Source organism: Myotis daubentonii, chromosome X, assembly GCF_963259705.1.
Source record: "Myotis daubentonii chromosome X, mMyoDau2.1, whole genome shotgun sequence".
Classification (NCBI taxonomy): Eukaryota; Metazoa; Chordata; class Mammalia; order Chiroptera; family Vespertilionidae; genus Myotis; species Myotis daubentonii.
The window spans coordinates 118,739,297-118,744,945 of NC_081861.1; positions in this window are offsets into that span (position 1 = coordinate 118,739,297).

The window sequence follows — 5,649 nt, forward strand, 5'->3', positions numbered from 1 at the left end:
AGCTGCTGTGGGGCCTTGGGCCTTCTTTTGGAAGTTCTGGGTCTCTCTGACCCAGCTGCAGTTTGTTAGGTAATTGTGAGATTGCAAAGGGCCAGGCCTTTCATATGCAAAAACCTCTGCACACAGCTTCTGTGGGGCGGGGTCTCAGGGAATCAACAGGGCAGAGCAAACAGCTATGGCTGATCCTCAGTCCTACCCTAAGAGGCCCCGTGTCTCAGTGTCCTGGTAATTGCTGCAAGCACCTCTGAGAGAAAGCTGCCCTGGAGTTCCGCCCGATATGACAGACAGTCCAGTTTCTCCCCATATGATTCTCGGTCCCCAGAGACTCGCCCACAACTGGAGTTCTGAGCAGTTGGGAGCTTGAGACTCCCTCCTTATTAAAAATGACAACCGTGTCCTCAGTTGCCAGCCCTTTCCACTTGTACCTCCATACCTCTGCACTTTACTTCCGCACCTCCTCTGAGTCTCAGTGTGCTTTTCTCTTTCCTTCTAGTTGTAGAAATTCCACTCAGCCCGTCTTCCTGTGTTTCTGGATGATGTCCGTTTTGTCTTTTAGTTGTATTTTTGAGGTTGTTGTGCGAGGCAGCAATTTCAGGTGTTTACCTATGCTGCCCTCTTGGTTTCTCCACCAGCTTATTGTTTTTGTTTTTTGTTTTTGTTTTGTTTTATTTTTTGTAGTCCTATGAACTTCCCTCTCAGGACTGCTTTTGCTGTGTCCGAGTGATTTTGGGTGCTGTGTGTTCATTTTCATTTGTTTCCAGGAAGTTTTTGATTTCTTTCTTGATGTTGTTGGTAACACATTCGTTGTGTAATAACATGCTATTTAGGCTCCATGTGTTTGAATGTTTTGGGGTGTTTTTACTGTAGTTGATTTCTAATTTCATCCCACTGTGATCTGAGAAGATGTTTTCAATCTTCTTGAACATGTAGAGACTTGTTTTGTGTCCTAACATGTGGCCTATCTTTGAGAATGACCCATATGCACTTGAGAAGAATGTCTAGTCTGCTGCTTCTGGTAAAATGTTATCTGCATGTCAGCTAAATCCATCTGATACAGTGTGTCACTTAGAGTCACTGTTTTCTTGCTGGTTTTTGTTGGGAATGTCTATGCAGTGAAGTCCGTGGAGTATTAATGTCCCCTACCATGACTCTATTGTTTTTTATTTCTCTGTTATTGTCCTCTAGAAGTTATCCTATCAATTGAAAGACAAATGTGGTAATTGACCATACTTTGCTATGCCTCCCATTGGCTAATCAGCATGATATGCAAATTAAGCACCAACAAAGATGGCGGCTAATTTGCATACTGCAGGCAGGGCAGGACAGCGTGAGCCGCCAGTGCGAGCCACCATCCAGGCCCCCATGTGCAACCCCAGAAACTGCCTGCCTGCTGCCCGTGATCGGATTAACAAAACAAAGTTAATGGATTAAGTAACATTAAAGAGATTATAAGAAAAATATATTCCAAATTTTGTTAGTTGTATAATGGTTATGTTTAAATTATTAACACCTAAGAAATTGGGTGAAGGATACATATATTATGCTGCAGTATTTTATAGTTTTTTCTACATGTATGAGATTAATTCAAATTAAAATATTAAAAAATTAAAAATTAATAAAATATTAATTGAAATGTATCTGCATTACATGAAAAATATCATAATTTTTTCTAGCATAATTTATTAAATCGAGCAAAAATTTACAAGGGTTCAATTAAAAAATATCTTAATTCTCAGCGATATAATAGAAAATATATAATAGTGCAGTTATAAGCATTTATCTGAAAATAAAATTTTAAAGAAGTGAATTTAAAGAAGGGATTAGCCAAAGAAAATATATGCACAACCCATGGACACAGAAAACAGTATGGTGATCGCCAGAGAGATGTGGGGGGCAAGAGCTGGGTAGAGGGGGCAAAAGGGGGGAAATAGGGACATCCTATATAATAACTAGAGGCCCGGTGCACAAAAATCTGTGAACTCGGGGGGAAGGGCGGGGTCCCTCAGGTGGGACTGTGCCCTCTCGCAGTCTGGGACCCCTTGGGAGATAACGACCTGCTGGCTTAGGCCTGCTCCCGGGTGGCAGAGGGCAGGCCCAATCCCTACGTGCAGCCCCTGGTCGGGCTCAGAGCAGGGCCAATTGGGGAGTTGGGGCACCGCCCCATGTCATGCACAGAGCAGGGCGGATAGAGAGGTTGTGATGCCACCCTCAGTCACGCTCAGGGTAGGGCTCATTGGGGGGTTGGGGAACCAACCCCTGTCACACTCAAACCAGGGTCGATGGTGGGGTTGTGGCACCACCCCGTGTCACGCAACAGCAGGGCCAATCACGTGGTTGGGGAGCTCCCCCCTGTCACGCACAGAGCAGGGCAGATCAGTGGGTTGAGGAGCTCACCCCTGTCACTCACAGAGTAGGGCTGATAGGGGAGTTGGGGCACCGCCCTTTGTCACACACAGAGCAGGGTGGATCAGGGGATTGGGGAGCTCCCCACTAACAGGCACAGAGCAGGTCTGATCAGAGGATTGGTGCGCCTTCCCCTTTCACGAATGGAGCAGGGTAGATAGGGAGGTTGTGGCCCCGCCCCCTGTCACACAGAGAGCCGCAGGGCGATCAGGGGGGTTGGGCACTGCCCCATGCCACGCTGATCCCGGTGCTGGGAGGCCTTGCGGCTCCACTGATCCAGTGCTGGGAGGCATATTGCTCTTTTACTATATTGGATAGAGGCCTGGTGCATGGGTGGGGGCTGGCTGGTTTGCACTGAAGCGTGTCCTGGATTACGGTGGGGGTCCCCACTGGAGTGCCTGGCCAGTCTGGGTGAGGGGCTGAGGTCTCTTTTCAGGCTGGTGGGTGACTGAAGCTCCCAACTGCTCCTTTACTTCTTTTTTATTCTGGGCCAGCTTTAGCTCTGAGGTTTGGCTCCAGCTCTTAGGCCTTGGCTGCTGAAAGCAGGCATCTGTTTTGTATCGGTTCTATAATCGAAACAATGTATAACTCCAGCTCTGAGATCCCGGTGGGCTAAAAGCAGGTTTCCGGGTTTTGTTTAGCTTCTATATTTGTAACACTGTTTCAAACTGAACGCTCAGATGCCGGCAAGGCAGGCAAGGAACGTTGGAGTCCTCCATCACTGAAGCAAGCAAGCCTCATGTTAGTTTCAAGCTGCCTGGCTGCCGGCCGCCATTTTGGCTGGTAGTTAATTTGCATATCACCCTGAGTAGCCAATGAGAAGGGTAGCGGATGTACGGTTAATTACCGTGTTTCTCTTTTATTAGATAGGATAATAAAAGGCTAATATGCAAATTGACTGAACTGCAGAGTGACCGGTTTCTATGATGTGCACTGGCCACCAGGGGGCAGATGCTCAATGCAGGAGCTGCTCCCTTTTGGTCAGTGCACTTCCATATGGGGAGTGCCACTCAGGCAGAAGCTGGCTCATGGCTGGTCAGAGCAGAGGTGGTGGCAGGAGCCTCTCCCACCTCCGTGGCAGCACTAAGAATGTCCAACTAACAGTTTAGACCCAATCCCTTGGGGGCCAAAGCCTTTAGTTGGACATCCGCTGAGGGATCCTTGGGTGCCAGAAGGATGTCTGACTGCAAGCTTAGGCCTGATCCCCCGGGGAGTGGGCCTAAGTCCACAGGTCAACATCTCCCAAGGGGTCCTGGATTACAAATGGGCTTAGGCCATGCTGAGGGAGACCCCCCCACCCCAAGTGCACAAATTTTTGTGCACCAGGCCTGAAAAAAATATTTCAATAATATAGATTATTCTCTCTATATATTTATATATTTATATATTTATATATTTATATATACATTTATTTGTATATATTTATGTATATATATTTATGTATGTATGTATGTGTGTATATATATTCCTGTATTGGGTGCATATATGTTTATGGGGTTATATCCTCTTGTTAGACTAGTCCTTTTAGTATTATGTAGTGACCTCGATTGTGTCTTGTGATGGCCTTCATTTGGAAGTCTATTTTGTGAAATATGAGTATTGCTACTCTAGCATTTTTTTCCATTTGAACGGAAAATTTTCTCCCATCCCTTCACTCTCATCCTGTGTATCTCTTTTGTTCTGAGCTGGGTCTCTGGTAGACAGCATATAGTTGGGTCATGTTTTTGTATTCATTCAGCTACCCTATGCGTTTTGATTGGCGCATTTAATCCATTTACATTTAGGGTTATTATTGATAGGTATTAATTTATTGCCATTTTGATTTTGTATGCCTAGTTTTCTCTCTGTGTGTCGTCTTCTCATTATAGCAGTCCTTTTAGGATTTCTTGTAATGCTAGCTTGGTGGTGATGTACTCTTTTAGACATTTTTTTTTTTTTTTCGTCTGGAAGCTCTTTATTTGACCATCTATTTTGAATAGATAGCCTTGCTGGATATAGTAATCCCGGTCTCAGATCCTTGCTTTCCATTACCTTGAACACTTCATGCCATTCCCTTCTGGCCTGTAGAGTTTGTGATGAGAAAATCAGGTGTCAGCCTTGGCGGAGCTCCTTTGTAGTAACAGTTTTCTTTTCTCTTGCTGCCTTTAAGATTCTCTTTTTGTCTTTAATTTTTTGGCATTTTAATTATGATGTGTCTTGGTGTGGACCTATTTGGGTTCTTCTTGATTGGGGTTCTCTGTACCTCCTGAACTTGTGTGACTTTTTCCTTTACCGGGTTAGGGAAGTTTTCTGCTATTATTTCTTCAAATATGTTCTCTATTCCCTTCTCCCTTTCTGCCTCTTCTGGCATGCCTACTGTTCTAATATTATGTTTCTTGTTGTCCCACAGCTCCCTTAAGCTGTCCTCCTGTTTTTGTTTTGTTTCGTTTTGTTTTTTAAATATATTTTATTGACTTTTTTTACAGAGAGGAAGGGAGGGAGATAGAGAGTTAGAAATATCGATGAGAGAGAAACATCGATCAGCTGCCTCCAGCACATCTCCTACTGGGGATGTGCCTGCAACCCAGGTACATGCCCTTGACCGGAATCGAACCCAGGACCTTTCAGTCCGCAAGCTGACGCTCTATCCACTGAGCCAAACCGGTTTCGGCCCTCCTGTTTTTTAATAATTTTTTTTTTCTTTTTTGGTTCTCTGATTGAGTGATTTTTTCAACCCTGTCTTCTAATTCACTGATTCAATCCTCAGCTTCCCCTACCCTGCTGTGTATTCCTTCCAATGTGTGCTTTATTTGTGCTATGTCATTTTAAATTTCTGTTTTCATAGGTATATATATATTTTTTCTCATATCTGACCTCTGTTCCAGATAAATTTCTTTTCTTAGCTTCATTTATCTCTTCTCCTGGAGAATTCCCTTATTCTTTCATTTGGAAGTTGTTTCTTTGTCTTCTCATTTTGGCTGCCGGTTTGGGTTTGTTACTATATATTAGGTAGATCCTCTATGCCTCTCAATCTGTAGCGCAGGACCATGTCAAATGCTGTTTCAGAGAAGGACTCAAAGCCTCCAGAGATGGCCTCTGCCTACAGACTGATAGGATTCCTCTTGAATTGCCCCTAGGTCATAACCCTCAGGTGTGGCTAGAGTTTTTTCAGCAGGGTGGAGCAGTTTCTTCTGCCTGGAGGCTGTTATTTATAGTCGTTTAAGTGGCCTCAGGGTTTTCCATTAGGGTGGGTCAACTGTCTTCCCC